Source organism: Neofelis nebulosa, chromosome 2 (assembly GCF_028018385.1).
Source record: "Neofelis nebulosa isolate mNeoNeb1 chromosome 2, mNeoNeb1.pri, whole genome shotgun sequence".
NCBI lineage: Eukaryota > Metazoa > Chordata > Mammalia > Carnivora > Felidae > Neofelis > Neofelis nebulosa.
Genome location: NC_080783.1, coordinates 165,748,339 through 165,759,351, shown reverse-complemented (window position 1 = coordinate 165,759,351; position 11,013 = coordinate 165,748,339). Strand labels below are relative to the sequence as shown.

The 11,013-nt window shown below is 40.2% G+C and overlaps 1 long non-coding RNA gene across 2 annotated transcripts; it reads left to right on the top strand.

The window, feature by feature from the left end:
- The first annotated feature begins 5,601 nt into the window (after positions 1-5,601).
- Positions 5,602-7,602, top strand: LOC131493445 (uncharacterized). 2 transcript variants are annotated; one of them, XR_009252682.1, is made up of 2 exons: positions 5,602-5,696; positions 7,317-7,602. It is a non-coding gene; the product is annotated as an uncharacterized LOC131493445 (long non-coding RNA). The 2 variants fall into 2 exon arrangements; XR_009252679.1 differs by having other exon boundaries at positions 5,607-5,696; positions 7,314-7,602.
- Positions 7,603-11,013: the final 3,411 nt, after the last annotated feature.

Genomic DNA, 11,013 nt, shown 5'->3' with positions numbered 1-11,013 from the left:
GCTCTGCTACCCCAAGTGTAGTCCTTGGACTAGCACCATCAGCATCACCTGGATCCTTTTTATTTCTTTATGATGATTTTTTAAGTATTTTTTTTTTTTAATTTTAGTAACCCCCAATGTGGGGTTCAAACTCATGATCCTGAGATCAAGAGTCACATGCTCTTCCAACTGAGCCAGCGGGTACCCCCCTCACCTGGATGCTTTTTAGAAATACAGAATCTTGGGCCCCATTCTAGGCCCACTGAATCTGCATTTAGCAAGATCCTCAGGTGATTTAAATGCATATTAACATTTGAAAAGTACTGCTCTAGTAGAGGATGATGAATCAACAGGATAGAAGTAGGTCTCAATTATTTTGTTAGAGCACAGCTGTCTCCTCACCTGGTCTGCCTACCTGTAGACTATTATGAGAGAGCAGATAAAATTGTATCTTATTTAAGCCATTGAATTTGCGGGTCCCTTTTTGACCTCTACCCTAACTTATATGGTTATTATTCCTTGTAAGAGCAAACCTCCTTTTTAAGCCTGGGCTGAAGTCTTATGGAGAAAGAGATAAGAAAGGATATTTCTTGGGGCGCCTGGGGCCTCAGTTGGTTGAGCGTCTGGCTTCATTCAGCTCGGGTCATGATGTCACCCTCCGTGAGTTCAAACCCCGCGTCGGGCTCCGTGCGGACACCTCAGAGCCCAGAGCCTGCTTCAGATTCTGTGTCCCCCTTCCCTGCTCGCGCTGTCTCCCTCTCTCTCAAAAAAATGAATAAACGTTAAAAAAAATTAAAAAAAAAAGAAAGGATATTTCTTTTCTGAATATATGGAGTACTCACTCCACCCCTTAGGAGAGTACCTATATTTAACTCAATCTACAGTTGATTTATCTGGGACTGGGAGAGTGGGGAGTGCTCTTACCCCATCCTCCAGAGTATCACTCTGCACATTGCAATGATCATTTTTGGTCTCCTTGAGGATGCTGAGTTAAGAAGTTCAATATAAATATTAAATGAACTGAATACACAATGTCTCCGGAGATGGTTTCATTATTTTTTTTCCAGAAGACCCAAATTCTAACTAGCAGCATTAATCAAATAGACCACATTCATCTTAAAGTACATTAGGGCAAGCATGCTCTCATTTTAATATATAGACTCTCAGACACTATTTAATTTAACAACCACCATTTCTTCTTACTTCTTCCTTTCCATCTCTAGTTTGGTAAATGTGTTCTCTAGACTTGCAATTCCCCTGCTTTAATCCAACAAATATTTACTTAATGCCTCTGAAGTGCTAAGCATTATATTAAATGCTGGAAAAACAGTAGTGAATTAGATAAAACAGATCTGGTCATGTATAGCTTACAGTCTAATTGGGCAGAAGACCAATGAACAAGTAATTACACAGCTGAAGAATGTTAAGAAATGGAAAGTACTTAAAATACTTGCAATAATGTTCATTGACTGAATAAATGAAGAGATAAATTAACCATTAACACCTTCACTCCATGCCTCCATGGAGATAAAGAGCACAGTTCCTTTATTTTTCCGTTTCTTGCCTCCCTCATTGCTTTGGGTTCATATTGGTCTTTGGGCCTGTGCAAGAGAAGTTGGATAATTAACCAGCTAAAAATAAGGGCTTACAGTTAATGGCATGGAAAATGACTGGAAAGGAACTTGGCAAATGGAGATAGTTGATTGTGGCTTATTTTATTCTTTTCCTTGTCATTAAAATATTGATTGTACAATACATTAAAACTGGGAATAAAAAGGGCATGTTTGTGTGTGTGTTAATCTTCTTTATCATTTTATAAGGGAAGTGTGGTTGTATTTCCTGTGCAATACCAATATCTCATTGGGGGCTACTGAGACTGACTAATGTCATTTTCCTTCTTCTTTCCTTCCTTCTTGCCTAATGCAAGCAAGCCGCTGTGATATCCGATTTCTAGTATTTGGTCTATAAAGGGCCCGTCTTTTCATTTCTCTATTGCCAAACAAAGGAGTTTTACATGTTATCTCCACCTACCGAATATTCACATCTGGTAGTCTTCTCTGAGGGCATTAAGGTCTTTTGTACAACATCACTGATCTTCCTTGAAAATCCATGGATAATAGTGGGGTGCCTGGGTGGCTCAATCAGTTAAGCATTCAACTCTTGATTTTGGCTCAAGTGGTGGGGTCGAGCCCCACATTGGGCTCTGTGCTGATAGTGCAGAGCTTGCTTGGGATTCTCTCTCTCCCTCTCTCTTTGCCCCTCCCCTGTGTACTCTCTGTCTCTCAAAATAAAAATACAAACTTAAAAAAAAAAAAAAAAGAAAACCCATGGATAGCAGATAGGACAGGTAGTGGAGTGGCAATTGACAAAATAAAGAGGAAGTTGCTCAGGACATGAGATAAAAACTGAGACAAAACTGTCTCTATTGGATAGCCCCTTCTGAGGCTAGAGTTCTGCCCAGGGAAAACCACCCTGTTGATCAATTGCAGACTAGGGAACATCCCCCAAATTAGTGTCTTAAAATAACAACAACCATATTTTTGCTAATGACTCTCCAATTTGGGCAGGACTTGGTGGCAGCAGCTTTATCTCTGCTCCATATGGTTTTTGCTGGGATGGCTCACCTGGGCTGGATGATTTCAGCTAGCTTCACTCACATGTCTGAAGCCCCAGCTGGGGTGGCTGGAATGGCCAGGGATGGCCAGGCTGATTTCTTTCCATATGGCTTCTCTTTCCTGTAGGGTACATGGACTCCTTTACATGGTGTCTCAGGACTTCCAGAGAGTGAGAATACAAGCTTCAATGCTTCACAAAACTTGGTGCAGTGTTATTTCTGTTTCATTCTCTTGGTCAAAGCAAGTCACAAGGCCCTCCCAGATTTAAGAGAAAGGAAAACAGACTGCTTCTAGATGAGAGACCCAGCAGATGTGTGGGAATAGGAAGTGTTGTTGCTGGCCGTGTTTGCAGATAATCTACAACACAGTGTCATCCTCAGTACTGAAAACCCACTGAGCATCTACAACCATTGTGAAGATTACAGTGGAAAGGGGAGATTAATGCCACCAATGGTGTGGTGTGTAAGTAGAAACATGAAGTTACGCTACTCACCTTTAAGATTACGATTATGACTACAACAGCTAAAAGGTTTAAAATGTGTTAACCTTGAGGCGCCTCGGTGGCTAGGTAGGTTGAGCATCCGACTTCGGTTCAGGTTATGATCTCATGATTTATGAGTTCGCGCCCCATATCGGGCTCACTGTTCTCAGTGCAGAGCCTGCTTCTGATCCTGTGTCCCCCTCTCTCTCTGCCCCTCCCCCGCTCGTGCTCTTCCTCTCAAAAAAAAAAAAAAAATTGTGTTAACCTTAACAAGTTAATATCACATGCGATACTCACATCAACCTGTGTGGCTGGTGTCATTTCTTAACTTACAAATGAAAAAACTGAGGCTTTTTTCTTTATCATAGCTTCTCATCTAACCTATATTTTCTTAGTACTTATGTGTATGAATATGTTTTGGTTCATTTTATGTATTCTTATAAGCTGTCCTAACCATGAGATGGATATATAAATAAATCAATAGTTTGGTACATAAATGTGTTACTATTTATCTATTTTAAATCAGGTTCAGGTTTAATGACTTGATCAATATTGCATACGTAATGCGAGACAGAACCTAACTCAGTATGTATCTGGACCCAAAGACCTAAAATAAGAAAATCCTAAGTGTATTCTCCATTTTAGATTTTCTTAAACTCCTGGGTTACACAAGGCTCCCATGATTATTAAACACAGAGAATATGGAATATACTAAGTAATTTTATAAAGTAATATCTTCTTTCAACTTCAGTTTAATTGAATTATATTCAGTAGATATGTATTAAGTGATTGTGCAGGGATCTGTGTGCTTGGAGCACATCGGTGCACAAAACAGATATTTTTGCTCTTGAAGAACTGAGTTTCTAAAAATGGCATCTTGTAAATAGAAAAAAAAATCATTTCGTTGTGTGAAAAAGGATTTTCAAATGCACTTGTGCAGGAGATTGAGTATGAGTTTACAATGATGATTTTATTGTATTATTTTTTTGTTAAAAAAATTATGTCAAAGGAAATTGAACTTTGGCCTGTGTTCCCAGGGATCAGTGTGAGCTTTACTCTCGGCAATAGTTCTCTCAGCCTTGAACTCCTCTGGACATTTGAGTCATAGCAATGATTTTTACACATACTGAGAATTCATAACCTAAAGATTTCTTCATGTCTCCTACCACCACTCTGTCCATTTTGGCAGAGCCTGAGAAGAGATTCCCAATGTTTCATGATAACCTTGCATTTTATTCTTATCCTCCAAAGTTGAATGCAGATATAGGCTGAAGTTCAATGAACATTCAGTTGAGGATATAGATATGCCATTTAGGTGATGTCTTTTATCATCTCACCATCTTATTTATCACTTTTTCTTGTCACTGTTTTGCACTTGTTATAAAATTAGAAGGACAAATGCAATAAACTATGCATATAAGAGAATAAACAAAAATGGTCGTCATCCTGGCAAGAGACACCACCATTTGAGAGTTCAAGTTCTTGCTCATTGGGTGATGTGTAGAAGTCTAAAATTAGCTTAGAACTGTCATTTTCGGAGTGTCAATGTGTAGTGTATCCAGTTTCATACATTGAAAAAATACCAATTTGAAAATTTGAGGACCACCTTCATAAGAACTGCTCGTGATCCCAGAGTTCCTACAATTTGGCTAAGAAGGCCAGACAGATACTGTAAACTGAGAGGTAACAATGCAGGGCAGCATAGGACAAAAGCCAAATAAATGATATAAGGGCTAATGGATGGGGCAGGAAACAGGATATTTTGATGCAGATGTAGTACTAGGTGCTTGAAAACATTGTATCATCTAATCCTCCTTACAATGGTTTTACTGATTAGAGAAACACAAGAGACATTAGAAATGCTTATGGAGACATGATTAGAAAAAAATAAATCCAATCAATCTAACTTTAAAGCTCAAATTATTAACATTTGAATTGATCAACAATTCAAAACGCACTGAATTCCATTGAATTGAACATTTTCCAGGTCTAACTTTTTCATAAGGCTTTGAAGATACCATAAAGGAATGTACTTGGAATTAGAAACACCTGAGCTTGAACCCTGATTCTGCCATTTCCCAGCCCTTTGGGGAAGTAGGTTTTCATATCTTTAAATAGAAAGGATGATTGATACTCATCACATATAGAGCCTATGGGCTTAACGAGACACCTCGGTGAATGAGACGTACAAAGTGCTTGGTAAAGAGAAGGTCCTGAGTAAATGAATACAAAGAGGAACCTGGCATGATTGTTAGTCCCATTCCATCTGAGTCTGGAAACAATAGAAGAAAATGAACAGCTATCCCAGTCTGGTTCTTACATGTTCACAGGCTCAAGAAGGAGCTTGAAATAGTTTTCTAAATGAGGTTTGGGAATTCTTTGTGGATTTTAATTACCCATCCTATTGCTGGACCTCATTAGCGGACATAATTGAAAACTGACTCCGTGTAATAAGGACGACTGGAATCCCCAGCTCCAAGGCAGTTACTTTGGTGTTCCACATTCCCCATTCTCTCAGAACACACCCGCAGCCACCCCTCAAACACATCACCTTAGAAGTGGGGGAGAGAGAAAAAAACTGAAATTCTTCCAATGCTGTATTTCCTGTGATTTCAGCCCAGGTAGGAGCTTTTGTTTCATTTCATGTTTTTGTAACAGGGGGATAAACAGTGGCAATATAAAAGGCCTTGAGAAATTCTTGATATCGGCTTCCTTAGAACCTGTATTCTTAGCAGAGGACATTATTGCCAAGGAGGTAAAAATTGGTTCTTGGAGAATGAGACAACCAGATACTACAATGGTTTGTGTCCCTGCCCAGTACATAAATAGGTAAACAGTATATCTGTAGTATTAAAAGTTTCCAGGGGGGCACCTGGGTGACTCAGTCAGTTAAGCATCCGACTTCCACTTAGGTCATGATCTCACAGTTTGTGAGTTCAAGCCCCGCATCAGGCTCTGTGCTGACAGCTCAGAGCCTGGAGCCTGCTTCACATTCTGTGTCTCCCTCTCTCTCTGCCCCTCCCCCACTAGCGCTCTGTCTCTCAAAAATAAAACAAAAACATTAAAAAAACTTCTTAATTAAAAAAAAGTTTACAGGGAGGGGGAAATTAGGAAATAAAAAAAGTCTAAAAAGGCTCCTTAAGGGACATGATAATGAAAAAAACAAATGTTCAGAAACACTGCCTTTGAGAAAACATAAAAATTCTCTAGCTCAGCTCTGATTCCAGGAAGAAGACAGGAGACAGGACTATGCTAGGTACTCTATTCAATGATGGCAATTTCCGTGATTCCAGTTCATCATGATAGTAGTTAAAGAGGAGGGCTGTGGGATGTGTTGCTTGGTTTGAAGCCCTATTCAGTATATACAGCTGTGTGATCTTGAGCTAGCTAACTTTTCTGCACCTCATTTATTGGTTTCATTTGTAAAATGACTATTATAATACCTGACACTTAAGGTTGTTGTGAGGGATATAGGACCCAGGCTATATTTTAAAAAAGAGCCAGCAGATGAATGAATGAATGAATGAATGAATGAATGAATGAATCAGCAGAAGCCACTTCTGCCTTTATGAAAGAATTCTGGTGCCCTTTAGTCCAGATTCTCTAGATGAGCAAATCTAGGCAACATCCTCTTTGTTTAATTTTGAGAATTTTTTGAAAAATATAGAATATAGAAAAGAACAGACATAATATATATTTCCACAACATGAAAATATATGTTAGCATTTTGTCATATTTCCTTTTGTCTTTTTTATGCGTAAAAATTTTCAATTACATAAAGAATACATATATATATGTATATACATACACACACACACACACACACACACATATACACACATGTTCCCTCTGGCCCTACCATTGTGAATCAAACCTTTAAAAAGTGCCTACTACCTGCCAGGTATAATTTCTTTACAGGTTTTCTTTCTAAACAGGTAGCCTGAGAGTCTATCTGGCCAAGCATGATCTTCTACCTAGATAGGTAAATATCTTCATTCAGGTTAAGACCCCAATGACATTTTCTTCATTAATTGAAACTGTTTCTTGTGTATCTACTGTGTGGGTGATGTTTTTGAACTGGGAGAACTGTAGCATCAGGCCCAGAAGTCAGCTTTTCAAAATGAAAATCTGGGTAGCCGTAAGACAGGGACCACGGGAACAAGCGCAAACTGAAAAACATTATGCACCTAAGGCACTGTCTGATGGCTGTTATTGTTTAAACCCCTTCTTTTACAAAGCAGAACGAGAAAGAGGCCAGAATGGGACCCTATACATCAGCTGGACTTCATACAGAGGACCCAGATATTGACCAATCAGAACGAGGCCCTTCCAACCAATCAAGACAAGGTTTTTTTCTTTTTCTTTCCCTCATTGGCATATTGTGCGGGAATGGGAACCTAAGGGAAGTTTCTTTACATAGGTAGGACATCCCTGCTGTTCTAGGAGGCCAGCATAACTATTTTGTTATTGTTGTGTGTCCCTTCAGCTCAAGCTCTAACGCCAATAAAACCTTGCATGTGCCTTTGATTTTGGGGTCCAGCCTCATTTCTAACGTTGTTGTTGGTGACAGTTGGAGTGAGGGGGTAAAATCAAGTCTTCCAGTTTGAGGTGGCAGTCCAGATGTTTCTCACAAATGCTAATAAATAATCCACTTCCCATACTAATAACAAATCCAACGGTGGCATTTGCAGATGACTCAGACTTTGCCTTTACAGTGTAATCTCAGCAAAGGAAGATGTGAGCTGCTGGTTTAGGATCAGACCTGGGAACCACACTGGTTTGCACACTGGCCAGGAGACCTGGCAGTGGGGAATTCTGTGGTTAGCAACTGCCTGGGAGGCAAAGGAGTCAAAGTCGTGAGTCCTGAGTGAGGCAGCCCTTGGAAACGCTGGGTTTGCTTGGGTTCCTCAGGCACTAGGCTGTGACCCAAGGGACTGGAATCTTTTGTAAATAGCAGAGGGCCTGACTGCCCTGTCCTCAGGTGTGGTTATTTACTAATCCAAACGTGGAGCCAAGGGACAATTTGTTTAGATAACAGAGGTTTGCAAGATAATGGCCACTGCCTGGAAAGGCGTGCTCTCTCCTGGGGGTAACTCTTAGATCTTGGAATTTGGCTAAAAGGAGGAAACAATATGTAGTGCTCTTGCAGAGGTCTGGAAAACAGAGCTGTGGAGTGCCCCACATGGTTTTAATTATGGCCTGAATGGTTTTTCTTTCTTTTTCTCTCTCTTTACTGTAAAAGCAAAAATAAATATTTTAAATGTTTTCGTATAATCCACTAAACTGTTAAGTATTGATATTAACAATACCACCTACCATGTATGAAGTGCTTCTCAAGGCCAGGCTCATGGTAAGGCTACTCTCACAATAGCACCGAGAATGAGAAGGAGGTATCTCCCTTCTACAAACGAAACCATTTCACTAATTTACAACATTCGGACTACGTTTTCTGAGGCTTTCCTGTGTGCTAGGTCCTGTGCCAGTGCCTCGGAGTCTACAATCTACCACAACTGACAAGGGGAAACGCTGTAACTCAAAGACATTTTTATTTTGCTTGCTGGAAATTGGTGGAGGAAAAGAGAGGAAAGAGCCAGTACATAGTACTGGCTTTTTAGCACATGTCAAAAGGCAGGGGAGGGGGGTGGGGGTGGGTGAAGGTCTCACTAAGTTTGTTTCTATTTCCAAATGAATTCCTGGGGTGGGGAGGGGTTGAGAAGGGGAATATATGAAGCTAAATGTATTTGTAGAACCTGCAGAGAAAAAACTCCCTGTTTAGAACTTCTTTCTTTTCCTGGGTAAGTTTCCTAGTTAGTTAGCTTGGTGCTAACTTCTCATAGAACAAGACCTGCAAAGCATTTACTCCTTTGTCTCCAACAGAGTGTAAACAAATTGTAGTCAGACTCTTATAGGTGGAGGATCTCTTATTTATCTTCCCCCTCCCCCACTGCCAGAACTTGGGGCATTTTAAAAAGCTCATTTAATTTGATGAATATGAACAGAAGAATGAATGCATGAGTGCACGGATTTCTCTTGTGCGATTCACCTGCACACATGAACATGGACTCACAGGTTCACGTAGAGGCCAAAATCACATACTTCATATATATTCCCAGAGAAACCAGGTCACTGTTCTCATTACCATAGACCTCCCTTTGGTGGCGTAGCTGACTGGTGTGGTGACCTCTTCCATCCCTCCTTTCTCCAGCCCCACTGTACCAGCTCAACCCATTCTACCACCCCCACCACCATTCCAGTCCCCTCTCTTGGCTGACCCAGGAGACACTAAGGTAACTGATAAGCTAATATAACAGTATGCCCAGAACAAGAGCTCGGCAGTTTCCAGAAGTCCTGACATTTTGACTGTTTATGGCCTTGGAAGGGATTTTGCCTATCATCCATTGCCTATTAAGAAAAACTCTTATTTGGGGGGAATTTTCACTTGGGTAGGAGAGAGGGTGGTTGGATCCAGATGTGAGGACAGCTGAGCTTCCTCACTGTTCAGGTGCATGCTCAGGAGGAGGGAGGGATCAGAGGAACTAACTTTACAGCATGTCTTTGATGTCCTAGACTTTCTGCTAGATGCCTAAATGGGATGGCTCTTCTAATCGCTGGGTTTTCCACGCAAGTGCTAGGATTCTTATTTTGCAAAGGAGAAAGCTGAGGCTGAGAATGAAAAGGGACTTGTCCAAGCTAATAGTTAAGAACTGACCACCTTAAGAACTACTCCATAATGCTAGGGCCCTTAGGTAAGTTTTCTTCCTACCTGATCTCTATTATATACACAAAATACTGTCTTGGTATTACTTGTCACCCAAAGATAGGCTAGATCTAGTTTTTGTCTTTATTTAAATTTTTTTTTAAGTTTATTTATCTATCTATCTATCTATCTATGTCTATATCTATATCATCTATATCTATATCTATAGAGAGAGAAAGTGCAAGCAAGGGAGGGACAAAGAGAGAGGGAGAGAGAATCCCAAGCAGGCCCTGCACTGTCAGTGGAGAGCCCAGCTTGGGGCTTGAACTCAGGAATCTGATCATGACCTGAGCCAAAATCAAGAGCTGGACACCTAAGTAACTGAGCCAGCTAGGTGCCCCTCCTAGTCTTTGCGCTTAAAATACATAGATTATAATATGAGGGGGTAATACAAGTGTATACATAATTATGGAAAATAAATGACTTTTAGGAAAGATAAATGGGCCCTTATGAGAATAGATAGGGGATAAGACAGTTCTATGACAATATCTGTTTAGATGTGGTTCTGATTTCTATTCACCAGTCATTAGAGTCATGTTTTCCACAGTGCCTGGCTGGCTCAGTCAGAAGAGCATGCAACTCCTGATCTCAGGGTCTTGAGTTTGAACCCCACGTGGCATGTAAAGATTACTTAAATACAACTTAAACAACAACAACAAAAAAGAGTCAAGCTTTCCTGGTTGCTCCCAAGGGTTAGGGGATTTATGACAACTGAGTCCTCTTGTGTTCTTTTGGGAGGCTCTGCTCTTAGTCACATAAGGGAGTTAAGGAAAAAGGCCTTCTCAAATGACTTCAGTTCAACATAATTTTTATGCCATAGTGAAGTCTTCTAGGCCCCTTCAACGTAAAGAAAGGCGATAATGTCTTAATACTTAATTTTACTTTATGAAAACTGTGCCAGGGACACACCTTACCTTAAATTAAGCAGGATGTTTTCACAGGGCACTTTTGGCTCCCTGGCATTTGGAGACCTGAAAAAGTTAACCACTAAGTTCATAGCTTCTTCTTCTCCTTCTGTTTATCATCTTCACCGTCATCATCTTGCTCACTCTTCTCTGAGCCTGAGGTCAGAAGAGAACTGAGTGTGAGAAACAGCATAAGGGCCAGCATTGGGTTTGCAGATGATTACTGGCACATTACTTGATTTTTATTTATTTTTTATTTAAAAAAATTTTTTTTGA